The sequence below is a fragment of the Apodemus sylvaticus genome, chromosome X, assembly GCF_947179515.1.
Source record: "Apodemus sylvaticus chromosome X, mApoSyl1.1, whole genome shotgun sequence".
NCBI lineage: Eukaryota > Metazoa > Chordata > Mammalia > Rodentia > Muridae > Apodemus > Apodemus sylvaticus.
Window position 1 is genome coordinate 32,214,910 of NC_067495.1, and position 26,884 is coordinate 32,241,793.

General features: G+C 44.6%; 1 protein-coding gene across 5 annotated transcripts in view; it reads right to left on the minus strand.

The window, feature by feature from the left end:
• Positions 1-8,106, minus strand: part of Bclaf3 (BCLAF1 and THRAP3 family member 3) — a 51,658-nt gene extending 43,552 nt beyond the window's left edge. For all 5 annotated transcript variants that reach the window (XR_007975424.1, XM_052170860.1, XM_052170861.1 and 2 more), the window contains exon 1: positions 7,943-8,106. The gene's annotated coding sequence lies outside the window, so the exon portion shown is untranslated. The remainder of the gene's footprint in view (positions 1-7,942) is intronic.
• Between the last annotated feature and the right edge of the window lie 18,778 nt (positions 8,107-26,884).

The following is a 26,884-nucleotide window of genomic DNA, read 5'->3' on the forward strand; positions in this document are numbered from 1 at the left end:
TTGAATTTCTTTTTCCTTGGGGATTCTGGGTTTGCTCAGTCAATTATTTAAACATTTTATTTATTTACATGATAGTATTAAGTAGGCAAAATTTCTAAACAGTGTATCCAAAAACAAAATTTCAAGTAACCTATGAATATGATCAATTAGTAGCTGGGAAATGCACATAAAAACAAAAACATTTTTTCACATCAATTTAATTTTTTAAAAAGTGGTAATTATTTTAGTAAGTAGGCAAATGTATGGCACAACAGGAACCCTAATACACTGCTAGAATATACCAAAATATAAGTAGCTTTGAAGCAGTATGATAGTACTCCAAAAAATACTAAAAATGCCCATATCCAAAAGTTCACCAATTCCACACAAACACACACACCTTGGTGTACACTGAAATTACCTGGAAGGTTGGTTAACAAGAGATCACTAGATCCTAACCCTGGTATTAAAAGTACCAGAAAAAGGAAGAATTGTTAGTGTTGAAAGAAGTAGCAGCATTAGAGATGGATATGTAGCATATAAAGTATAAAATATTATCTAGCCATCACAGAAAAAGTTTATCCTATTTAAATGTCATTTCTTTTGCCAGCAATTTTGATTAAAAGGAACAAAAAACTTTAAATGAAATAAAATCACAGACTAGAACCAATATAGTATTGACTGAGATGTCAGAAACAGATGATAAATCCAATTATATTACTGCTTCAGAGTAAAACATAAAGACCAGAAGCAGTGAATCATCTACCTCTGAACGAACACAAACACCCAGATAGCAGGGTCAGTTACTCCCAGGAGGATGCTGAAAAGAACGCTGATGCTAAAAGAAGACAGCCTTAGCAGAACACACCCTTATTCAGCTGACAGACCAGACTGCAGCAACTCCCTTTCTCTTATAAAATCCCTCTCCCTTTTCATCAGCTCCTTCCCATAACCCTGCATAATTTCCCCATCTCTCTGGAACCATATGGCCCTGGGGCTATCCTAGCTCTCCATGACAACCAAATTCTTCAAAAGGCTAGGCAAATTATATTTATGTATTTAGGAATATATATGTATATATGTAACAGCAATTAAAGAAAAAGAGGCCATGAATTTGAGAGCAAGAACGTTACATGGGAGGAGATGGGGGAGGAAAGGGAAGGGGGAAATGATGGAATTATAGTTTCAAAATACACACACACATAATACAAAGAAAAATAAAGGTAGTATTTTAAAAGCCTCAATGAAAGAAGAAAATGTGCACTAATTAATTTATATCAGCCAATATATAAGTACAACCCAAATGTCATGCACATGGACACATGCACACACAAACAAAATGGATTCAAGAACTAAATACAGAGAATTTAAAACACCTATAAATAATCCTTATGACCTTAAATAGGGCAATAGTTTCTAAGAAATGACATTAAAAATACAAACAAAAGAAAAAATTAATTAGGAATCATCAAACTTTAAATGTTATGCTGTAAAGAATTCTAACAAGGGAAGCTAAGCTGCTGAAACAGGCCATGACCAGCCAGAGGGTGGGAGGCTCACCACCATTCTAGTGGCCAGGTTACCGGGTACCAATCTGGAGTTGGGAATATGATCATATATCATGGAGCTTCCGCAGCAATTGACCCCTGAGGACCAAAGGACACAAGGGGCTGCAATATGCTGGTGCTGCAATAGCATGGGCCTACTTGCCTGCCAGATGAGGCCCTGGACACATTCATGGAGACTTGCCCAATGTGGCCAATAAAGATGTACAGTATATTCACTTGAAATTGCTGAGATGAAGCCGGGCAGTGGTGGCACATGCCTTTAATACCAGCACTTGGGAGGCAGAGGCAGGTGGATTTCTGAGTTCTAGGCCAGCCTGGTCTACAGAATGAGTTCTAGGGCTACACAGAGAAAACACTGTCTCGAAAAACAAAAAACAAACAAAAAATCAAAATTGCTGAGATGAAGTATGTCCACAGCAAGATTCACAAGCTCGAGGCCTTCATGACAACCCTGACAACAGCATGGCCAGGATGGAGGAACAAGCAAGTCTAGGCTGAGCTGGGAGGACCTTCTCCTGGGCATTCAGAACAACATTAAGGGTTTATCTCCAACTGTGTGTACCTATCAGGGTCTATCCTTAAGCAGACAGCCTGAAACAGCATAGACCACTTTGGGCAGCAGTAAGAAGCCTCATCTCTGAGCCTGCTTCCCAACTAAATAAAAGATAAATAAGACTTTTCCCCTGAGTATTAAGTTAAACAAAGATCTTATTAATATGTTTATATGTTAGAGCATGATATTGCAAAATACTGATTCTAATCTAAAAGCTGTTTGGTGGATAGCTGGAAAAGACAAATGAATTAACTGATCTGTGTAATATGTAGAGCTGGCTTTTTGTTTGTTTGGTTTGGTTTGTTGGTTTTTTTTTCAGACGTTTCTCTGTGTAGTCCTGGAACTCACTCTGTAGACCAGGCTGGCTGAAAACTGACAGAAATCCACCTGCATCTGCCTCCCAAATGGTAGAATTAAAAGCGTGCACCACATTGCCCAGTTTAGAGCTGTTATTTTTATGTTTGTTTTCTTTTGTTTGTTTTTTGGGGGTTTTTTTTGTTTGTTTTTTGTTTTCTCTATATAGCCCTGGCTGTCCTGGAACTCACTCTGTAGACCGGGCTGGCTTCAAACTCAGAAATCCACCACCTGCCTCTGCCTCCCAAGTATTGGGATAACTAGTAGTGCTGTGCCACATTTAAAAAATGTGTTACCCTGTCAAGATTTATATATGAAACCACCACCAGGAAAGTAAAAATGCAAAAGGTAAAACAAAGAGGAAAAAAACAAGTCAAGAGATAACCCAATGAATGAATAATTTTTCTTTACAAATCATTTATCTTATAAAGAAATTATGAATACTTAAGAGTGTATCACCCTGAGTGTACTTAATTTCAACCATATTATAAAAGGAATACAACTCAGTGACAATCAAAATTTTTTAAACGGATAAAAGGGATGAATAGACATTTCTCCAAAGTATAAAATTTACTAAAAAGCACAAAAAACCACCAGTCATTGTGGAATGTAAATCAAAATTATAATAAATGCCACTCCATGACAATGAAGATAGCTATAATTACATTACATGATAGAACATGTTTTAATGATGCAGTATTGTTACAATCTTTACATGATGTTGGTGGAAATGTGGATATTACTGTCAGGCACTTTAGAAAAGTCTGGCAGTTCTTCAATAATGTCAAACATGTTACCATGTGGTGCAACTATTATTCTATTCCAGGTATATCCAATCACAATAATTGAAAATATATCCATACAAATCTTTTTACAACAATGTTCACAGGAGCACTTACAACAGCCCAAAGTTAGAAACAACTCAAATGTACATCAAGATGAATGAAAAAAATATATGTTCTCCCTTCCTCCTCCTCCTCCTCTTCTCTCTTCCCACGTGTTCCCGGCTGGCCTCTCTTTCTCTTTTTCTCCTCTTCTGTCCTTTTCTGTCCCCTTTCCCCCTTTCTCTGCCTCTATCCCTTTCCAGGGTCCTTGCTCCCCTCCCTTCCCACAATAAACCTCCTATTATACTAAAAATAAAAATGGGTGAGCACCCTCATAGAAGCAACAGGAGGGGAGTGGGATAGGGGTTTTGCTGAGGGGAAACCAGGAAAGGGGATAGCATTTGAAATGTAAATAAAATATCCAATAAAAAAAGAAATTTCCCTATTTTTAATCACAGAAAACATTTCATACATCTACAGTGGAATATTGAACCATAAAATATGGAGCAAATATTAATATATGCTACATCATAGATGAACCAAAAAGCAGTATGTTAAATGAGCAAAGTCATTCACAAAAGACCTCATAGTGTATAATTTCATTTACGTAAAATAACTGGACTAGGTAATTCCACAGAAATGGGATGATGGCTAATGGGTTTAGTGTTTTTTTTTTTCTTTTTTCTTTAGGTTTTAGAAACAGGGTTTCCCATCAGGAAGACTGGCCTCACACCTCCCTGTAGGTAAGGATGATGACCTTGAACTCCTCCTGATCTTCCTTCCTTAGGTGGCCCAAGTGCTGGGATTCCAGGCATCTAGTACCATACCCAACAGAGCTTTTTGGATGAACAACTGCTGGAATTAAACCTATGATCATGTTTGTACAACTGTATGAAAATACTAAAAATACTGAACTGACCGGGCTGTGGTGGCGCACGCCTGTAATCCCAGCACTCTGTGAGGCAGAGGCAGGCAGATTTCTGAGTTCGAGGCCAGCCTGGTCTACAGAGTGAGTTCCAGGACAGCCAGGGCTACACAGAGAAACCCTGTCTCGAAAAAAACCAAATCCAAAAAACAACAACAACAACAAAAAAACAACAAAAAAAACCAAACCAACAAAACAAAAAAATACTGAACTGTACACTTAAAATGGGTGAATTATGCAAAAAGATTCCACACTAAATGCAAAGCAAGTATTTACAAATTCAAAGAATAAAAATTCTCCAGGAAAGCCTTTTCGGCAAGAGACCACAGGAGTAAGAGGGTAATCAGTAAGAAGCTAAGAAAGAGGAAAACGGAAGTGAGCAAATCAGGCATGGATTATTCTCGCTGTCACAGATTAATCTCGTTGTCTGTTACCTTATCACCAGTTCTTCAGTAAGGAAGAACCATAAGCGCACAGAGAACTCCACTTTCGCTAATCATTTTACTTTGGTTACAGGGGGGAAAAGTATTTGAAAAGTAAACACATTAGAAAGGGGCTAAATACAAAGGTAGGCCACTAAAACAAAAATACTAATGTTCTAACAGGCTGCAGAGATAGCTCAGTAGATAAAGGTTCTTGCCATACAAGCACAAAGACTTAAGTTGGATCTCCAGAACCCGTTTTTTTTTAAAGAGCCTAAAAGTCTTTCTCTTCCACACACATGCTATGCCACGAACATGCATATATACACTTAAATGCCTGTAAAATAGTGAGTCTTTTTAAACATTTATTTTTTTACATTATGTGTGTGAATGTAGGTCTGTATGCATGTTACGTATTGTACTATTTGTGCCTGGCCCACTAAGGCCAAAAAAGATCAGAAATCCTAGAACTGGAGTTTAAATACTCGTGAACATGTGGGTGCTGAGAACTGAATCCAGGTTTTCTACAAGAAAAATGAGTGTTCTTAACTGCCAAGTTATCTACCTCTCCAGCCCTAAAGAGCTGTTTATTTAAAAGTAAAAAAAAGTAATACTGACAGTGAAGCCAAACACAGTGGCTTACACCTATAATCCTGGCACTTTGGAGGCTGGAAGCTGGAGGATAGCTATGAATATTAGGCCAGCCTTGACTACACAGTCTGAAGTCAGCCTAGGCTATAGAGTAAAACCCTGTCTTGTGTTTGTGTGTGTGTGTGAGTGTGTATGTGTGTGTGTGCAGACACAAAGGCTAAAAAAATCAAATTCTTTGAGATGCATTAAAAACATCTAGTGACTAGTTAAAAACTCATTTAACTAGTGACTAGTTAAAAACTCATTGTAGGAGGCTGAAGGAACGCACCATCAATAAAGTCTTCACCACACAAGAGGACCTGAGTTCTGATCCCTATTACCTACATAAAATCTAGTACAGCAGTATAACTGTAATCCCTGGGCTAGAAAGGCATTTGCTAGCCAGCCAATCCAGTACGCTGTCTCAAAATTAAGGCACAGGACAATGAGCTAGATCAGCAGATAAAGACTTTTGGCACATAAGCCTGGCAAACTGAGTTGATTCTCAAATCCCTGTAAAGGTAAAGAGAGAACTGACTCCACAAAGTTGTCTGAACTCCACATTTGTTCCAGCACACATGCATACATACTCTCCCATAGCCTACTAATAATAAATATTTAAAAATAAAATACACAACAATCAAGGAAAACACTGACATGCACCCACACACACACATAACACACATACACAATACACACTCACTGTGGTAAACATATTTATCAGTAAAAATTAAAGAATAAATGTGTTCAGTTACAAGATTAAAAGAAAATTAAAATAACAAAGGAAGGTGGACCAGGGTGACTTTTTTTGGTCTTTTTTTTTTTCCCAGAGCTGAGGACCAAACCCAGGGCCTTGCATTTGCAAATCCCCAACCCCCCAGGATGACTCTTAATCAGTACCTTGTTTGCCTAGCATTCACCAAGTCCTAAGTTCAGTCCCCAGCACCATATAGAAATCAGTGTTTTTCAACCTGTGAGTCACAACCCCTTTAGTGGTCTATGAACCTTTTCACAGAGATCCCCTAAGACCATCAGAAAACATAGATATTTACATTATATTTCATAACAGTTGCAAAATTACAGTTATGAAGTAGCAAGGAAAGTAATTTTATGTTGGGGGGTGGAAATCACCATAACATGAAGAACTGTAGAAAGTAAAACCTGCAGTAAGACAAAGTATATGAAATATACTTTCCATAAATGTCTCATAAAACCCTAAAAGAAAGGTAAGACAAACATTGTATTAAGTGATTTGGTCAAGGTAACCAGATATAATTCAAAGAAGTCATAACTTCAAATCCGTTGTTCAATTAGAAAAACCCTTACTAACTTGTTACATTTTTTTAAAACACTGAATAGATGAGAAGCTGAACTGCTATCAATAACCGAGGAAAATAAAACAGGCATGACTGGCATACACCTGCAATCCTAGCATTTAGGGGCCAGAGACAGGGAATCAGAAATTCAAGGCTATCCTTTCTTAAATGACTCCCTTAGAAAAAAAGGGAAAGCCAGCCGGGCTGTTGGCGCCTTTAGCCTCGGTACTTGGGAGGCAGAAGCAGGTGGATTTCTGAGTTCGAGGCCAGCCTGGTCTACAGAGTGAGTTCCAGGATAGCCAGGGCTACACAGAGAAATCCTGTCTTGGAAAAAAAAAACAAAAAAACAAAAAAAAAAACCCAACAACAACAACAAAACAAGGCTCATTATGAAAGTACAGCAAAGCCTTTTAGAGTTTCGGACCTGTTCACATCTAGGGAAAAAAAGTTTAAACACGCCAGGCCTGGCCATGCAGGCCGATAAGCCCAACTACTCAGGATGGAGAGTGGGTACAAAGTTCGAGGACTGTCCAGCCTAACCAATAGAATGAGCTAAACACCAGCTTGAGTCGCGGCAGACACTCTCTCAAAAGATCCAGAGCTCCATGGCGGACTGCTTGCTTGGCATGCGGGAGGGTCCAGCTTTAATTTCCAGGTTTACAAAAGGAAAAAAAAAATGTTCAAAATTTTTCTCCTGGTAGTTTGTAATCTGTTCAGGAGAAGCAGTCACTCAAGGTGTAACTCAAAGAGCCCGAAAAAGGAAATCTTGCGAGGGCTAAGTTTCTCTAGGGCGGTCCTGACCCGTGGCACAGTTGACTAAATTCCTCATGGAGAGGTCTTCACAATCCGTCGACCTTGTCCGCGCAAGATGCGGCTCCTGCAGCTGGAGCATCTCTAGCGGACAAAGCCAGGAGCTCGGCTCCGGAGGGCTCCGCGTCCCAGGGCTCGGGCTGGGGCTGGGGCTCGGGCTCGGGCTCGGGCTCCGCCCCCTCCCTGATCCCCTGGAGAGACACCGCACGAGACTGGAGCCGCCACCTGCCCGTGGGCAGGGAACACTGTGGGGGGTGAGGGGGGGGGAAGGTGCCCGGGCGAGCGGCGACTCTGGAAAGGCACCGGTGGGACAGCCTTGGAACCCCTGATTAGAGAGCCAAGAGCGCGCTGGGGGCCTGTGCCTCCAGGGCGGCAGCCACACAGGGAAGGCGCCGGGCAAGCGTGAGGGGAAAAGGGATGCGGTCCCCCAGAGAAGCCCAGTCAGCCCGCCGCCCCATGCCCGCCACACCGTGAGAACCACCACTCGTGGGCGAAGGGCACACCCTCCCTCCCTTGCAGGCCTGGGCTTCCTCACTCCGCCCGGCTCCCCACACCGCTCACCCCTCAGAGAAGTCGCCAGCATAACCGTCGCTGTCGCCGAAGCCTCCGACACCACAGCCGCCGCGGTCCCTCAAGACCTCGCCCCTCGCTTCGCTCCGCTCCGCTCAGCTCCCGCCTCCTGCTCCAACAAGCACCCAGCTATCCCCGCGGGCCTGAGACCCGGAACCACTTCCTTCCGGAATGGTCTGGTCCCACCCCCTCTGGCCCCGCCCACAGTGTCCGCCTCCCGCCAAACTTGCCTTCGAGGAGAAGCTCGGGCTTCCGAGCCCCGCCCAGACTGCTCCAGCGGGCTCTCTAGCGCCCCTTGCTGGCTGCGCTCCCCGCGATTCCCTGAGAGGCTAAAGGGCTCACGAGCCTATCAGGCTAGAAGGAAGGGAAGCACTAGATGGTGCAAGTTGTGGGCTCTTTGGAGAAGAGGGTCGCGGCTTAGAGGTCAGCCCTCAACTTGGTCCCCTGGGTTTTCCTGCCTTGTGTGCAGATAGACACACCAAGAGGCAGAGGGATTCGCCAAGCACTTCTAGCTATTTAAGTGGCCCTCAAAGCTGATCCAAAACCTACACCTCTGAGCCCGCTTCTCCTACACCTCTGTTACCACCTATTTAATTTCTAACCAATCACCAACTTCTCACCATTTCCCATAGCCTCAAATGAAGGATCTACTTGGGAAACAGGAACTTCTGAGCTTTCCAAATAGGTTACTGGTCCCAATAATTGCCAACCCCTCTCTGCTCTCCTCTTTTATATTTTCTTCTCTTTTTTTTCTTTCTCCTCTCTCTCTACCCTCTTCTTCCTCCTCTTTTGTGCCTATAGAGCTCTGTTTGTATGCCCATGTGTACTTCCCCCGTGTATGGGGTGTGTGGTGCGTGCGCGCGCGTGTGTGTGTGTGTGTGTGTGTGTGTGTGTGTGTGCATGGTGTGTCGTGTGTGTGTGTGTGTGTGTGTGTGTGTGTGTGTGTAGGCCAAAGGGCAACCTCAGGTGTCATTCCTTGAGAAGTACTGTCCACCTTTGTTTAGGGTGACAAGGTTTCTCACTGAACAGAAACTTTCCAAGTAGGCTAAACTGGCTGGCTAGTGAGTCCCAGAGATCTTCCTGTCTCTGCCTTCTCACTACTGGAGTTACAAGCATGTGCCACCATGCCTGTCTCTTTTTACACAAGGTCTGGGGGTCCGACTCAGGTCCTGATCCTTGCAAAGCAAGCACTGTACTAATAAATCTATCTCCCTAGAATCGCTGCCCCTCTCCCCATTTATCATTCTCTCTGCCTAATGGCTACTATAGACGGAACGCAGGAGCACGTACTCAGTGTGTGAGCATGCTACTACTAAGCTCTGCTCCCAACCTGGCTACTTTCAAATTTTCTTTTCTTACGTACTCTATATCATCTCCAAGGGGATGTGGCCTCTTTCCTTTGAAGTTTCCGCACTTGGCAGCTTTGGTACACATTTTCACTTCTCCCAGAGTTTTATACCACCTGGTAGAACCAAACGTTAACCTCCCTTGTGAACTGTCACCTCCTAACAGCGTGGTGTTGGTTCTCCTCTTCCTGCCACTTACTGTCATCATTCTGATGAATCCAGCCTAAATGAGGAAATCATTTTCCTTAGGCTCTTTAACCCAAATGATCTTTTAAAAGTCTCTGGAGAGGGGATACATGTGTGTATATGCAGTCGAGATAACAGGTAAGTCTCAAGTATGGTTTCTCAAGAGCAGACTACCTTTACTTTTCTGAGACAAGGTCTTTCACTGATCCCAATGTTTTGGCTAGTTATATTCCAATTTAACATGAGTTACAGTCATCTGAAAGAGTAGAAATTCAAGTGAGAAAAGTCCCTCTATAAGATCTAGCTATAATTTTCTTTTTTTCTTTTCTTTTCTTTCTTTCTTTCATTTTCCTTTTTGTTTGTTTTTTTTCTTTTTGTTTCTTTTTGGTTTTTTGGATTTAGTTTTTTTGAGACAGGGTTTCTCTCTATAGCCCTGGCTGTCCTGGAATTCACTCTGTAGACCAGGCTGGCCTCGAACTCAGAAATCCGCCTGCCTCTGCCTCCCAGAGTGCTGGGATTGCAGGTGTGTGCCACCACCGCCAGCCCAAAAACTAGCTTTTTTGGTTTTTTTCAAGACAGGCTTTCTCTGTGTAGCCCTGGCTGTCCGGGAACTCAGTCTGTAGACCACCTGGCTTTTTTCTTTCTTTTTTTCCATTTTTTAAACATTTTCTTAATTAGTGGTTGTTGTGGGTGGGACCATCCCTGGGCTGGTGGTCCTGGGTTCTATGAGAAAGCAGGCTGAGCAAGCCAAGGAGAACAAGGCAGTAAAGCAATACTGTCTCCACATCAGCTCCTGCCTCCAGGATCCTGCCCTGCTAGCTTCCTTCAGTCACGGGCTACATTGTGGAAGTGCAAGGAAAATAAATCTTTTCCTCCTCAACTTGCTTTTTAGTCATGGTGCATCATGACAGCAAAAGAAACCCTAACTAGAACACCAGAGCTCACCAATTCGTTTAAGGTGGCTGGCTGGCAAGCCCAGAGGTCTTCTTGCTAGTCTGGATTGACAAGCTGGCAGCCACCGCACACAGCTTCTCCCCAGCCACCAAATAACCTTAACTTCTGCAAGGTCCACCCATTCTCATGGTAATTGCTCTACAAAATATGTCAGGCGTGTCCAAACCATCAGCCCATGAGTCACACATCAGAAAATCCTGTTTAAAAAAATCTTGAAGAGCTGTTTTTGCTCTCCAGACATCTCCAGACAGCTGAGCTCTGCTTTGAGAAAAATTCTAAAGAACTGCTATCGCTTTTTGCTAGCTCATCTCATACAGACCAAAAGCTCAGTTTTTATTTATGTATCAATTCAGGTATTTATCCCAGGTTCCCTTTTGATTATCCTATGTATTAGCATCCTGTGACTCCAGCTCCTTAATTCATTTTTTTTTCTTTTTCCGAGATAGGGTCTCTCTGTGTAGCCCTGACTGTCCTGGAACTCACTCTATAGACCAGTCTGGCCTCAAACTCAGAGATCCCCATCGAGCTCAGAGATCCCCCTGCCTCTGCCTCCCAAGTGCTGGGATTAAAGGCATGCGCCACCATCGCCCAGCCAGCCCCTTAATTCTTAGAAGACAGCAAGCACACATTTTGTTTTAACTTTGCTAAAGAACTCAGAGATCTGCCTGCCTCTGTTAAGCACAGACACTAACTACCTGGGTGGGACCCTGTCTGTAATTACCATTTCTACCACACCTGGGCCTGGACTTAGTGTGTCTCAGGCTGACCTTGAACTCAGGAATCTGACAAGCTGGCCTGTAGTGTGGCTGCATGTGTTCCTTTAGATTCATGAAGCCCCTCATATTTCACATTGCATCCTTATATTTTCATAGTTGAGAATATATATGTGTATCCATGCTTTTAGAGTTCTCTCCAAAGGTCTTAAGGTCCCAGTGTTTACCATTTTGCTGAGATATTAGCCACACCTTTGCCTCCTGGACTTGTGATCTTGTGCTGTCTCAGATTCTCCTGGAGTCATTAACAGGGAGCACAGTCCTCTAAGGAGGAGTGTGAAATAAGTTCATTCCTATTCAAACAAGCCTTAAGCCCATGGCAGCCATCTGTACTTGTGGAGATCCACCACCACTGGCTCTGTCACAGGGGCAGGAACCATGTCATTCTGTCCCCACCACATTAGCATTTTGTCTAACCTCTGCCCCGGTTACCTGGCTCTCTTTGCTCCTGCTCTGTCCTCTCGCCACTCCCCCTCCATCACCATTCTCCTCCCTCTCTCTTTCCTGTGTCCTGGCCAGCCTCTACCATTCTACTCTCTCCCTCTCTCTGCCTTTCTCTGCCTCTACTTCCTTCTCAACTCTCCTCCCCATGCCCTGTATAAACTCTATTCTACACTCTACAGCTGTGTGGCTGGTTCTTCAGGGGGAAGGGATGCCTCAGCATGGGCCCACAGAGGCAACCCCTTCCCCACACCTGACTACATAGCCACCAAACATATTCCTTCTTCCTTATCTTTTCCATAAAACATTGGTGCCAAGACTCAGATTTAGATGCCATGCATGTTTGCACCCCCCTCCCGTACAACATGGAGAGCTAATGCACTGTACCCCACACTTCTGAGAACTAGTAAGCTCCCTCCCCCCACTGGTCATCATAAACGTCTCACAGTCCCAGGGAACAGTTCTTGAGCTTGGAGACATTCGTTTTTTTTGTTTTTTGTTTTTTTTTTTTTTTTCACTGACCCTCATTCTAGGACATTTTCCCTTCGGTGAGATTTTCCTCTCTCCTCTAAGATGGTTCCTTTCTGACTGTTGAGAAATCCCAGGCCTGGGTAAACTGCTCTCTGTCACTCAGGGCCCAGAACTTAGCACCCAGACCCTCACATGAAGACCTATGGGCTGGCCTGGTTGTCAGGCTTTCTGGTTATTCATAGTGTCATCAGGACACTGGTAGGGGTAGTTAATAACCCTACTCTCACCCAATGGGTTGGTCTTCACCACTTGTCCCTACTTACTGGGACATCCAGGTCTAATTCACAGTATACAGCAAGCAATATCTCTATGTGGACACTAAACTGGCACTTTAAAACAGCTCTCTTGCTGGGCGGTGGTGGCGCACACCTCTAATCCCAGCACTCTGGGAGGCAGAGGCAGGCAGATTTCTGAGTTCGAGGCCAGCCTGGTCTACAGAGTGAGTTCCAGGACAGCCAGGGCTACACAGAGAAAACCTGTCTCGAAAAAAAAAAAATCAAAAAAAACAAAAAAAAAAAAACAAAAAAAAAAACCTCTTTCAGGGGCTGGAGAGATGGCTCCGTGGTTAAGAGTACTGACTGCTCTTCCGAAGGTCCTGAGTTTAAACCCCACATGGTGGCTCACAAGCATCCATAATGAGATCTGAGTCCCTCTTCTGGTGTGTCTGAAGACAGCTACAGTGCATTTACATATAATAAATAAATCTTTGGGAGCAGGGGCTGGAGAAAAAAAAAAAACAACTCTCTCACTAGTGATCCAAAGCGAAGGCTTCTCTCTCCCTCCTCCTCTCTCTTCCTCCTCCCTCATTCTCTCACCATCTGCCCAGCTCCTAGTTCACCTCATGAAAAGCAGATCTGCCAGGGATTCTGTTTGCTTTTCCGTGTGCATAGGACCATCCGCTACCCCCTACACTTGCATTCTTTCTTGAGGGCTCTGCCTGCCAAGGCTGCCACTGCCCCTGCCTGACTACTTGAGCTTCCCACTGTTAGGGGGAAACCCCTCCCAACTTCTGGCAAGGTGCTGCCTGTGTGGTTGCCACTAACTCTTTTCATTGGTGCTACCTGGGGCGCACGCTGTTATCATGGGTCCTCTCATGTGATCTTCAAGCGCCTCAACCGCACACACAAGTGCTTCTCTCTCTCTCTCTCTCTCTCTCTCTCTCTCTCTCTCTCTCTCTCTCTCTCTCTCTCTCCAAACCAGCCGGTTCCCTTGGCCTACCGGCACACTCAATTCATGTCACAGGCCTGAACCCACTTGGACACTCAGTTTCTGTCACCAAGGTCACTGGCCACTGCTGTCAGCTCTCTCTCTCTCTCTCTCTCTCTCTCTCTCTCTCTCTCTCTCTCTCTCTCTCTCTGTTTTTTGAGACAGGGTTTCTCTGTGTAGCCCTGGCTGTCCTGGAACTCACTTTGTAGACCAGGCTGGCCTCGAACTCAGAAATTCACCTGCCTCTGCCTCCCAAGTGCTGGGATTACAGGTGTGTGCCACCACCACCCGGCTGCTGTCAGCTCTCTTATTTCTTTGCATTCTGGTCTACACCAACTCTAAGCCAGGTATTTCTCTACTAATGCAAAATGTGTTTTCTATACTATGCAACCTGTCAAAATCACTTAACAAGATATTCGTTCCTATCATGTCTTGGTAAATAATGATTCTTGCTACTACTATTACTACTAAGCTATGCTCTAATTACTATAAACATTCTCAAACAAATAATTTAACAAACACAAGTTGTCTAACTCAGATATGACCAATCGATACAGCTCTGAATCTTGTCAGAAGTCTGCTAATTATTAATATACTTGAATTTATGAGAGTCAGAGACTCCCAGAGCCTAACAGCTTACCCCCCAAGGTCTCAGAAGATAATGGACACAGCTACAAGTGACTGCCTAGATTGTGGCACAAAATCCACTGAAAAGCACCACTATTACCCTGCCTGGGCTTGGTCTACACTGCGGACAAACTGGAGAGTCAAATGCCTCATATTGCCTAAAGTCAGCGTGGGTCACTTCTCATTTCGCACATATCTGTTCCACAGAGAAAAATGCTCTCCATCTTCTGGGCTTGAAAGCCAGACTGACTCTGTCTAAGTTGCCATGGAGACCACAGGAAACTGGTTAGCTAGTGGACTATAGATGAACTATGTCATTTTTTAATACATGACTCCTAGATTATAATTTATTCCTACCCAGATTTCTGACTACACTGACAGTTAAGGTAACTGTGATTTGACAGCTAGAAAACAGACCTAGCTCCTTACCCTAAGGTGATCCACCACTGTATTTACTCATTAATAAATTCATTGACTAGCTAAACCTGCCAGATTTCTTACAAACTTCACAATAAACAATACATAAGTTTAGATGTACCTAAACTCATTTTCCAGCAACTAAATGCTTCATGATTCTTCTTCTTTCTATACCACCATCCTAACATTAAACATTTCACAGTACGATCTAACTGTAGAATTACAAATTCAAATTTTAAGTTTTCTTTGGTTGTCTTTTAACTAAATTTAAAGTGATATATATATATTCAGTCTCCTAGACAGAAGGAAAAAGTCCTTCTAGTTTCTTCTGCTCCACAAAAAGCTCCTCTTAAGGACTGTTCATGTTGTTAGCGCATGCTGTTATCTTTTTTGTAAACTTATAAGCTACAGAAAACCCACTCAGATCTACCTCTCATGGACCAAATAGACTCCATTCAGATAAGTACATCTGCTAGTCAGTAACCTAAAGTTCCCACTTACTATATATTCCAGAGGATGGGATTCCTATGGGTTTCAAATGTACCCTCTAAGAAAAATGATTTTTTCTTCCAAACATACTTAATCTTAGTCTCTACCTATAATGTGTGTGTGTGTGTGTGTGTGTGTGTGTGTGTGTGTCTCAGCATCTTGTCAAGTCCAGGCGCTTCCTACATCCAGGACAGCTCCAGAGAAGTAACCTCCAGATGCTCCAATCTACTCTCATAGACACAGATGCTTCTACTGGACCTGTTCCTTCTGATCTATCCACAGATGGTTCCACAGACCATGGGCAGCAAGGAAACAACCAATACTCCTAAGACTGGACAAACATTCCCCCATACCCACTTCCCTAGGTTTCCTAGATATACGTTGCCCTAAAGTCAGCTAAAGATCAAGACAACTCTAGTCTTGTTCCACCATTCTTGTTTTTTGTTTTTTTGTTTTGTTTTGATTAAATACGGGTGAATATCGGCATTTTGTCTAAGCTCTGCCCCCACAGTTACCTGGCAACAGGTAACAGAGGCTGTTCTCCCCTTCTGCTCTCGCTTGCTCTTGCTCCTGCCCTGTCCTTCTGCCCCTTCCCACTTCTCTCACCATTCCTCTCCCCACTCTCTCTCCACGTGCTCATGGCCAGCCTCTACTCCTCTTCTCTCTTTGCCTTTATCTGTCTCTACTACCCTCTCAACTCCCCTCCCCATGACCTGAATAAACTCTTTTCTATACTATACCATTGTGTGGCTAGTCCCTCAGGAGGAGAGGATGTCTCAGCATGGGCCTGTGGAGGCACCCCCTTCCCCCACACCTGACTACGCAGCCACCAGATATGTTCCTCCTCTTCTTATCTTTTAATAAAACAAAACACACCAAGGCCATGTTAGACCTGGCATCTCCACGGTTTTTGTTTTTGACAGTGTGAACACTGATCATGAGTGCCACTACTAAGTGCTCAACTTGCTAGATGAAGACTGGAAGGAGAAGCAAAGCCAGTAAGAGTAAACCAACTGCAATTCCTACATTCATCATTAAAGTCCAGGAAGAACAAGGAGGAGGAGGAAGAGGAGGAGAAGGAAGAGGAGGAGGAGGAGGAGGAGGAGGAGGAGGAGGAGGAGGAGGAGGAGGAGGAGGAGGAAGAGGAAGAGGAAGAGGAAGAGGAAGAGGAAGAGGAAGAGGAAGAGGAAGAGGAAGAGGAAGAGGAAGAGGAAGAGGAAGAGGAAGAGGAAGAGGAAGAGGAAGAGGAAGAGGAAGAGGAAGAGGAAGAAGAAGAAGAAGAAGAAGAAGAAGAAGAAGAAGAAGAAGAAGAAGAAGAAGAAGAAGAAATGAACTCTTGCACTGCAGAAACAAAAGCTGCAGACACTTGGTCAATAGAAGTGGATCCCAATCTAGAATTACTAATATCCATAATCTTATGATGTAAGGAGTCCATATCCAAGCCAAAGTTGAATTGTTCCAAAGCCCATTAAATGAACTTTAGACCAGCCATGTTCAGAGGTATTATATTCCAAGGGGTTACACAAACCCAATGGAACAGTGAATGGCATTGCACTAAGATCATGCTCTTAATATTTTGAATTTGATTTCCCACAAATAGGACTGCTTGCTCTAAAGCAGTAAGCCTATCCTGAAGTCCCCTGTCAATATTTTCCTGGATCATGAGTGAAATTAATGCATGTTTGGATAATCTACATAATGTGCTGTGTAAATCACTTTAACTAAGGATGTAGTAGATAAGGCAAAACTAGAAATCATACCTATTAAGGCTGTGATCCCCAATATCAGGGCTGCAATAAATCTTTTAGCCAAAGTAGCTCCATGCAAAGGCGGTATAAGTGAATTTGGCAAAGAAATGCAATCTCCCTGGAGAAAATGTGGCTACATCATGGATGAGACTTAGCTGGGAAAATACCAGGCTCCGGCTGTCACTTTAGATACTATGTATGCATAGTGGGTCTCTCCTGGTCAACTAGCTGCAGATGACTGAGAGTTTCTAGGACCTGCTCTGACCCATCAGGAGAGTCCAGATTTTCATCTGCAGACCTTGATGAATGATCATGACTTTCTTTTTTGTAACAATAGACCTGTGGAATAGCCACTACAGGGTAGAGAGAGTGGGTAAAGCACACGTTAAGCTTTTAACAGTTTGGTTGGCAGCATATTGGTTTTAAGTTGTTCTAGGACTAGAAAAAAGGCAATGATCTTGGTCCTGGAAGGAATCTTTTAAGTGAGAATTCACCCATGTTGCATAAAGGACAGCAAAGGAGAAAAATTGAGATTTAAAAAAAATATTTATTTATTTATTTATTATATGTGAGTACACTGTAGCTGTTTTCAGACACACAGAAGAGAGCATCAGCTCTCTTTATGGATAGTTGTGAGCCACCATGTGGTTGCTGGGATTTAAACTCAGGACCTTCGGAAGAGCAGACAGTGCTCTTAACTGCTGACCTATCTTTCCAGCCCGAAAGTTGACATATTTTATTCACCTGTTGAAGGAAGTCAAACTAGCAGAGGAAGATGCCATGTTAATTATGTATCTGGGATGGGAAGTAACAGCTTGTCTGTGAAAAAGAAACTGGCTTAAATAGATAGTATTAGTTCATTAATTAAGGATTAAATAATGGTTCTTAACTTACTCGATTTGACCTGATGAAGGTAGATTTGATTGGATTCCTTGAAGCCTATAGGAATCTCTTTAAGTTTTTAAAAAAGATAAATCCTTTCCTACAACAATCTAAGCTTTATTCAATCCTCTGTCCTTCATAATTTGCATCACCAGCCTCAGTTACTTTCTTCCATCCTCAGACATTTTCTTTCCAACATGATTTTCTGAAACTCCAAAGGATTTTTAAACAAATTGAAAAAAAATTAAAACATTTTGGGTTAAAAGGCATGAACATTGTTTCAGGTGTTCTTGTTAAGAGGGAAGAACAAACATTTAAACAAATTTTAGAAAAGAAAGCACAAAATGTAAGTTTTGGGTGAGCTTTGTCATTCCAAGCTCACAAGCAAGATTCCACCCACTTTTCTCTGCCTGGTGGGTCCTTGCCTCAAAGATCTCATCTGTGTTTGGCCCAGGGAGAAGGAGGAACCCTGCTTCTCTGCCACAGTCTACTCGAGGCTCTTGCTTCAGCATCTTTAGTATCTGGGCTGGCAGGTCCCCCTTTCCCCGCATATATGTCCCCTTGGCTATGTTTCACCACAGTTTTGTGGGTGGCAGATTGTGCCTCTCTCTGCAAACCCCGGAAAGTAGATCAAGAAAAAAAGGCAGATATGCCAGATGGCACTCTGCTGTTGGGGCCATAGGTGGTCAATGGGCATAAGCATGCCCTGTGGCCTTTTGTGAAGTCCTCTATGAGGAGCAAAGCCCATCTCTAGCATCTGTTGCATGACAGGAGCTATCAGCAGACAAGCTACCATTTGACTGAGCAAGTCTCTTCCCCAGAGTGTGAAGAGTAGAGAGGGTATCACATAAGACTGGAAGGTTCCTCTATTCTCCTGTTCTTCCCAATGCAAAGTGGCCGTGCTTTGAGCAACATCGGAGTCCTGTCCCACACCATAGAATGTGGAGGGAATATATGTGGTGGGCCAATTTGCAGGACAGTCTTTGCCAGTTATGCAAGAGAGATCTGCTCCGGTATGCAAAAGGACTTTGATAACTTTCCCATGTATTGTTATCACCCTAAAAGGCCTGTTTTTCTTTAGTTCTTCCACCCAAAATGCCAGATTACTTGAACCAAAGCTTTCCTCTTCCCTGGCCTGAGTTTGTATTGACTGACCCTTAACACATAATGGCAACAACAACATTTGAGCAAACCACTGTCCTGTGTGCATCTCTACTGGTTTTATGGGCAGCTACAACATGATTTTTAGTTCCCCTGTGTGGTCAGAATCAATAACTCCTGGAATTACATTTATCCCTTGCAAGGAGGTAGAGCTTCTAAGATTAGTCCCACCATGCCAGTGGGCAAAGGACCATGTACAGCTGTGGGCATGGTCACTGGTGGAGAATAAGTTGATATAACTGATGTGGTGGAGTTGCAGTCCAGTCCTGTGATCCCTGGAGATCCCTGAGGATCCCTGGAGAGGCCCAATATAGGGAGTCAGCTGATATCCTTGCTTGACTGTAACAAAAGGATTCATGCTGGCACCCATTATTTAAGGGGCCTGGGTCTGGGCCCCCTGAAAGTTTCACTGCTGAGGAAAATTTCCTTGAATGGGGGAAGGAATGGCATGGCATTTCTGTGGTATTTCCATCTACATCCACTCTGCCAATGGTAACCTTTCTGGAAGCGGGGTCATGGTGAAGCTGGAGGAGCAGCGCCTGCTCAGCCCAGAACACTCTGCACTGGTCCATTTCTGCTTTGCCCAGGAGGGCACTGGCAGCTTATGTGCCTGGGCTGCCCACAGTTGAAACAAAGGCCCATGCTTGAATCTTTATTTTTAGGTCCCCCTTTAGGAAATGGGGAAAGCCTCTGCAAAGCTGCTGCCATTGCCAGTCCCTGTGCCAGTGAGGGTACAAAAGTCAGCACAGCAGCGGACAGACAAAATCTATATTTCCTTGCAGCATTGCAGGCCTAAGCAGGTCTCTGCAGCTTTATTAGCATTTTCATAAGCTAATTGGCTCAACAAGACACCTGTTGCCTCTTCATTAAGAATTATTTTTGTGACCACATCTGTTAGACGGGCCCCAGAGTCAGAATAAGACTCTTCTCTGCCCTTGGCGACGTGTGCCAAGGCCAAAGTTTGCGACCCAGAAGAGGGTAACTTCCTCCAGGCAGTAATAGCAAGATTTGAGATAGCCACCAAAATTTCTTTTGATATTCTTAACTGTGCCTTAGGGTCCAAAAATAACCCTGCTCCAGCCAGTGCCTGATATGTAGCCTCCTTATTTTCTTCTCTTTTGAAGAACAATTCCTTTCTGAGCTCCTCCTCATACTCTGTTTTCCACAACAAAAATTGTCCTGAGAGACAAACCCTTGTGACCTGTTGCCAGCCCTGGGGTGTCAACCAATATGCGGCCATATCATCAAGCAAGGACATGACATAAGGAGACGTAGGGCCCTATTTCGAGGTGGATTCCTTAAGTTCCTTCAGTAATTTATAGGGAACTGCTTCCCAGTCTGCTCACCACCATCCTTGCCAGCAGGGAATGCATGAGACTGGAAAACATCAAAACGGAGGATCGCCCATTTGGGCAGCCTCTCTAGCTGCATCTCCCGACCCCCTATGAGACAGTTTTTCAGTCTTCCCTTTCCCTCTAACCTTGCTTTTCCGAGCAGTGCTTGTCTAGAGAAGGCCATTCCTTTTTATGATATTTAAGGACCTCCTCTTCTGAAGCGAAAGCACTGCAGAGATATGGTGGTTTGTCTTCCGATTCAGTTTCACTTTCAGGAAAAGCCTTCAGCAAGTTGGGGGTGGCGATGATGGTGGTCTAGTTTCCCCCAAACAAATCAAATCAGAGCTAGTTGACTTTATTGAAACCAATTTGACTGAGGCCGAACTAAAGTGAGGCAGATAATCAAGCATTTCTTTTTTTAAGGTTTGCTTAGTTGTGTTCCACAAGAAAGGAGTATGCTCAGGCATTTTTCACGTTCTTGGCTTTGTACCCAACTGCAGGGGTCTTTGTCCACCCCACACCTACCTGGCAATAGCCAGGTATGCCCCGCCCCAGAGATCTGGCCCACTATAAGAAGGGCTACTTGCCCCTCCTCTCCCTCTTTGTTCTCCGCTCTCCCACATTCTCACCTCTCTGCCCCTGGGGCTCTTCCCCACTCCACGTGGTCATGGCCGGCCTCCACTCTCTCACTCTCTCTATTCTCTCTCTCTATTCTCTCTCTCTCTCTCTCTCTCCCCCACTAACTCCCATCCCCTACTCTGAATAAACTCTATTCTATACCATGCCTGTGTGTGTGTGTGGTCCCTCAGGGGCAGAGGTGCCCAGGCAAGGGCCCACCTAGACACCTTCCCCCACGCTGCCTAGCCACACTCACCTAACCCCTATACTCTCCCCCTTTTAAGCCCTTTCATCTTGGTGCCGAAACCCGGGATGAGAAACACCATGGGATATTAAGCCTCTTTAACCGGGAAAAGATTGGGTAAGTCTTACACCCCCACTGGTCAGAGCAATAGTCTGGTGCTACACTTCCCGAGTTTCCCCACAGGACCTCCGCTGTTCTGTCTGTCCTTCCTGGTGGAACTCAGCGGCGACAGCGCAATGCTCTGCCCAGCGAGTGCCACCAGGTGCAGCTATCTAATTTACCCCTGCATCTTATTGCTAGGATACAAAACAAGCTAAACCACAGCCTCACTGAGGTCTCACGCACACGCGCACACGCATATGTCCCTGCTGGACAGCAGCATTTATTCTACTACTTCCCCTTGTTTTCTGTGGGACTCATGATGCGCTGGCCACAGGTTGCTGTTGTGGTCGCTCCCAGGGCCTCACGCGAATGATACCTTCCTGTTCCCCGCTGCCAACTTGTAGCCTGTGCCAGACCCCCTCCTGCGCCAGAACTGCTGCCAAAGCTGCTGCCGGCTGCCGTGGCAGCTCCTCCCCTCCCCGCAGCAGCGCCATTGCTAAGATACGAAACAAGCTACTTCCCAGCTACTGCAGGCTACCTAACTTCCGACTTCTGCTGCTGACAGGAAGTCCCACCTTGTGCCTGCATGATCACTAACTTTCCCAGCTACAGCTGACAGTCTGTACCATCAGAACCGCCGCAGAACCGCTGTTACCCATGGCGCAGTCTCTCCAGGCTCTCAGAATCGGCTGCACGCCATCCCCACCAAGTGATGCCTCCGCTCTCAGAGCCTGCAGCAGCAAGCCTTCACTCCTTTCCCGTTGCTGCGCCCCACCCCCCACCACCATAAGGTCCTGCTCCACTGGCTACAGTGCAGATTTCTAGGGCCATTACCTGCAGAAGCCTAGCCACAGCCCATGCCCGTGCCCAGCTCCACACTCGCTGCTGAGATGCTCCACCAATTCTAGTACCCGATTCTCTCACAGCTCTATTGCTTCTCCCTGCCACCCTGTCCTCCCTCTTCTTCACCGCACCGTCTCCCTACCACCCTGTACTCCATCTCCTACACTGCGGGGTCTCCCTCCCACCACTCTCAATGTCCTCTACTGTTAATACAGCAGGTGATGACTGGTCTTGCAGCCACGCACAGGCAGGAGAAGCAAGGTTGGGGGACCGGGTCCCACAGCCAAGCGGTCCAAAATGTTCAACATGACAGCCAATTACACTGGCTTCCACAAGTATGTGTGCTACCTGTCAGGTTCTTCCCTCTACCAGATTAGAAATTTAAATAAACACTAACCATAATAGTAAATAACCCTTAGCTTTCAAATGAAGTCTGGCCAACCTCTTTTGGAACGAAGGGTTTCCTCTCATGCCTAGCCCACACTCCTGCTTAAGACATCTAGGCCCACCCTAGGGTGTATCCTAATCCAGAAGCGATCCTGAATTTCCCCCTCCTCATTGACTTTTACAGTCTTATACAAAATCCTGGTCCAGGCGGGACACTTCCTCCGGCTTTTAAAGCCTCAGCTCCTAAAGGCCCTCACGACGGCCTGGGCTCTTTGGCTTAGCTGCCTTTTAGTTGTTACTGCACTCTTTAGAACGCTAAGTTTGCAGAACAACTCCCTCCCCTACCCAGTGGGTGCTACTTGTCTTCGACTGTATACTTTTAAAATTAACAGTCTGGTAAACGATAAAGAATCTGAACCTCACCTATTCTGTGTTCCCACACCCTTAACTCATTTGCTCCTATAGCCTGCGTGCTCAAGTTGATGTTAACGAGCCTAAATCTGCCTGGACAAACTCATTTTCTGTCACCACAATTTAATCCATTGCTGCCAGCTTTCTTACTCTGATCCTAGCATCTTTACTAACCAAGGCAATATACTTTCCTCTACCTATGCAACCTGTCAAAGCTACTTAAGATTTCCATTCCTAGTCTCTCTTATCCCTATTGCTCTCCTATCTTGTGCTCAATCTTGTCAGAAGTTTGTTATTAGATTTAAGACAGACAGAATTCCCAAAGGCCTGGCAGCTTCTCCCAGGAGGTCTCAGAAGAAAGATGGACACCGCCACGGGATGCTGCCTGAAAGAGTGCAGTGGACAAAACCGGATACCTTGAGTCAAATGACTTAACTAAACAAAGGTAAGCCATTTCTCATGTCATGGGTATCCATTCCACAGAGAAAAAGCCATGCATCTTCTGTGTTTGAAAGCCAGACTGACAGCCAAAGCCGCCATGGAGACCAGAGACCACAAAGAACTGCTGGCTACTGGAATCTGTCATTCTTCAATAATATAACTGTTAAATTATTGTTTATTCCTCAGACTTCTGACTACATTGACAACTAGACAGTTGTCTCCTTACCTAAACTCTGTTTCCATTAAATGCTTCATATTTCCTCTTCTTACTCTGTCACTGTCCCAACCTTCAATTCTATTCCTTTTGATCCACAAAGGCTCATCTTAAAGACTGTTCATGTGATTAACTCATGTTGTTATCTCTTTAATAAACTTGTTAGCTACAGGAAACCTACCCAAATTTACTGCTCATGGACCAAGTATGCTCCATCCAGATAAGTACATCTGCCCAAGTGCCCACTTTACTACCTTTCCAAAGGGTGGGATTCCTCTGGGTTTCAATTGTACATCTTAAGAAAATTTTCCTTTCTCCCAAATGTACTTAGTTTTATTCCCTACCTATACTAATGTGTTCCAACATCTTGTTAAGTCCAGGCCCTTGCCATATCCAGGACAGCTCTAGAGAAGCAACCTTCAGATGCTCCAATCTCCTCTCAGCTTCTCCAGACACAGACAGCTTCTACTGGACCTGTTCTCCTGACCTATCCTCAAATGGCTCTACAAATCCTGGACAGCAAGGAAGCAGCCAGTCCTCCTGAGACTGGACAATCACCCCCCATACCCCTTTCTCTAGGTTCCCCAGAGACACACCGCCCCAATGTCAGCATGAAGCAGCCAGATCTCAACAACGACCCTATTCCTGCTTTGCCGTATTCACCGTCACTTCTTTTCTTTTTCTTTTTCTTTTATTAATTAATCAAATATTGGGGGATGTTGGGGTTTTGTCTAAGCTCCGACCCACACCTACCTGGCAATAGCCAGGTATGCCCTGCCCCAGAGATCTGGCCCACTATAAGAGGGGTTACTTGCCCCTCCTCTCTCTCTTTGCTCTCCGCTCTCCCACATTCTCACCTCTCTGCCCCTGGGGCTCTTCCCCCCTCCATGTGGCCATGGCCGGCCTCCACTCCACTCTCTCTATTCTCTCTCTCTCTCTCTCTCTCTCTCTCTCTCTCTCTCTCTCTCTCTCTCTCTCCCCCCCACTAACTCCCATCCCCTACTCTGAATAAACTCTATTCTATATCATGCCTGTGTGTGTGTGTGGTCCCTCAGGGGCAGAGGTGCCCAGGCAAGGGCCCGCCTAGACACCTTCCCCCATGCCGCCTAGCCACACTCACCTAACCCCCTATACTCTCCCCCTTTTAAGCCCTTTCAGTCTTTACTAACCTAGCACCAGATATCAGGGCTCCGTGACTCTTCTTCAGGGAACCATGGAATAACTTTTTGTATGAACTCAAAGAAATCTTGCAAAAGACTTGTGTGCATCTTACTTACTAACGTATTGTTTCAAGACCTTAATATACATTTCTCAATTTTTTGAATTAGTGTAACCCATTTTTATCTTCTGAATCTTCATGCCTTTGCCCAGCTCTATCTCACACTGAGGGTCCAAGACACTCTAAGTGAAATCCATCCCAAACTGAATGTGCCCAATATACTTACCTACCTGTCTCAGTCCCAGTTCCAGGTACCACCTGCCAAGAATCAGCCTCAACTTGGAGAGAGGTTTCAGAGTGCAGGAGTTCTTGGGAACAGTGAAAAGAAACCACTGGAAGTCCGATCATGGGTACAAGCTGGCAGTCTTGGTTTTACTGAAATTGTAAGACCCGAAAAAACCGAGGGCGCCCCAGTGCCCATGCCTCGGAAGGCGACACCCATATCACTCACTAGAAATGGTCTTGATGCAATAAGCAAGAGGATTCTTATTCCAGAACTCTGGGTTCCACAGCCGTACACCACACAGGGGTAGAGGACTGTGGACCCTGAATGCAGAATTGGGACAACTTTTATAAGTTTACAACAAAGCCCACGAATTACAAACCAATCATTCCTTAGCATAGAGAGCCCGTGTAGTGTGAGCCAATCGATTTGTACCACTCCATAATTTTTAGGTCAATCAGTTTAAATTATTGGAGCCACTCCTTGGACCAATTAGTTTCCTACTTTCTTAGATGTCTATAGCTGCGTGAACTCCTGGATGGGGGTAATGGCATAAACAGTTTACAGAGGCAAGATAAGCAGATAATTAGCTCATTTCCAGTTACCTTTGGGGCCAGAATCACCTATTTAAGGCCTTTCTGCCTAGCTCTTAACAAAGGGAAGGCTCTGGAATGCGACCTTTTACCTAGTTTCTAACAAAGAGCACAAAGAGCAGGCTCTGGGATATGAAGTGTTTGGGGCTCCTTAGAAGGCTGGAGTTAGACCTTCTTTGGAGCGAGATAGCATTTTTAAACTTCTGACTTCTTGGGGTCATTAGAGAGTTAGGCTGTATTTTCTATCCTTTCAAAATGACTTGCCAGATCTCTCCTCCCTCTCTCTCTCTCTCTCTCTCTCTCTCTCTCTCTCTCTCTCTCTCTCTCTCTCTCTGTGTGTGTGTGTGTGTGTGTGTGTGTGTGTGTGTGTCTTTCTGCTCTAGACAGCTTTCTTCTTGCTATTCTATAAACTCTCTGGTTGAGATAGATGTTTCTGCTAGTAAAATTCTAAAAGCTATATGAATAGCTCATGGGGTTTCTGACCTAAGTCAGACAAACTTCTCTAAAAAATTCTTGGATCTTCTGACCAAGTCAGAAAGTCTGTTAGAAAAAATCTTGAAGAGCTGTTTTTACTCTCCAGACATCTCCAGACAGCTCAGTTCTTCTTAGAGAAAAATTATTTTCTCTTCTTCTTTTTCTTTTTCTGAGATGGGTTTCTCTGTGTAGCCCTCGCTGCCCTGGAACTCACTCTGTAGACCGTGCTAGCCTTGAACTCAGAAGTCCACCTGCCTCAGACTCCCAAGTTTTGGGGCTAAAGGAGTGTGCCGCCACAGCCCAGCAAGAAAAATTCTTAAGAACTGCTAACGCTTTTTGCTAGTTCATCTCATGCAGACCGAAAGGCCAGTTTTTATTTACATATAAATTCAGGTATTTATCCCAGGTTCCCTTTTGATTATCCTATGTATTAGCATCTTCTGACTCCAGCCTCTTAATTCTTAGAAGACAGCAAGCACACATTTTGTTTTAACATTGCTAAAGAACTCAGAGATCTGCCTGCCTCTGTTAAGCACAGACACTAACTACCTGGGTGGGACCCTGTCTGTAATTACCATTTCTACCACACCTGGGCCTGGACTCAGTGTGTCTCAGGCTGACCTTGAACTCAGGAATCTGACAAGCTGGCCTGTAGTGTGGCTGCATGTGTTCCTTTAGATTCATGAAGCCCCTCATATTTCACATTGCATCCTTATATTTTCATAGTTGAGAATATATGTGTGTATCCATGTTTTTAGAGTTCTCTCCAAAGGTCTTAAGGTCCCAGTGTTTACCATTTTGCTGAGACATTAGCCACACCTTTGCCTCCTGGACTTGTGATCTTGTGCTGTCTCAGATTCTCCTGGAGTCATTAACAGTGAGTACAGTCCTCTAAGGAGGAGTGTGAAATGTTCATTCCTATTCAAACAAGCCATAAGCCCATGGCAGCCATTTGTACTTGTGGAGATCCACCACCACTGGCTCTGTCACAGGGGCAGGAACCATGTCATTCTGTCCCCAGTAAGGCCATGCTGAACCTGGCAAAGATCCACCTGCATCTGCCTCTGCC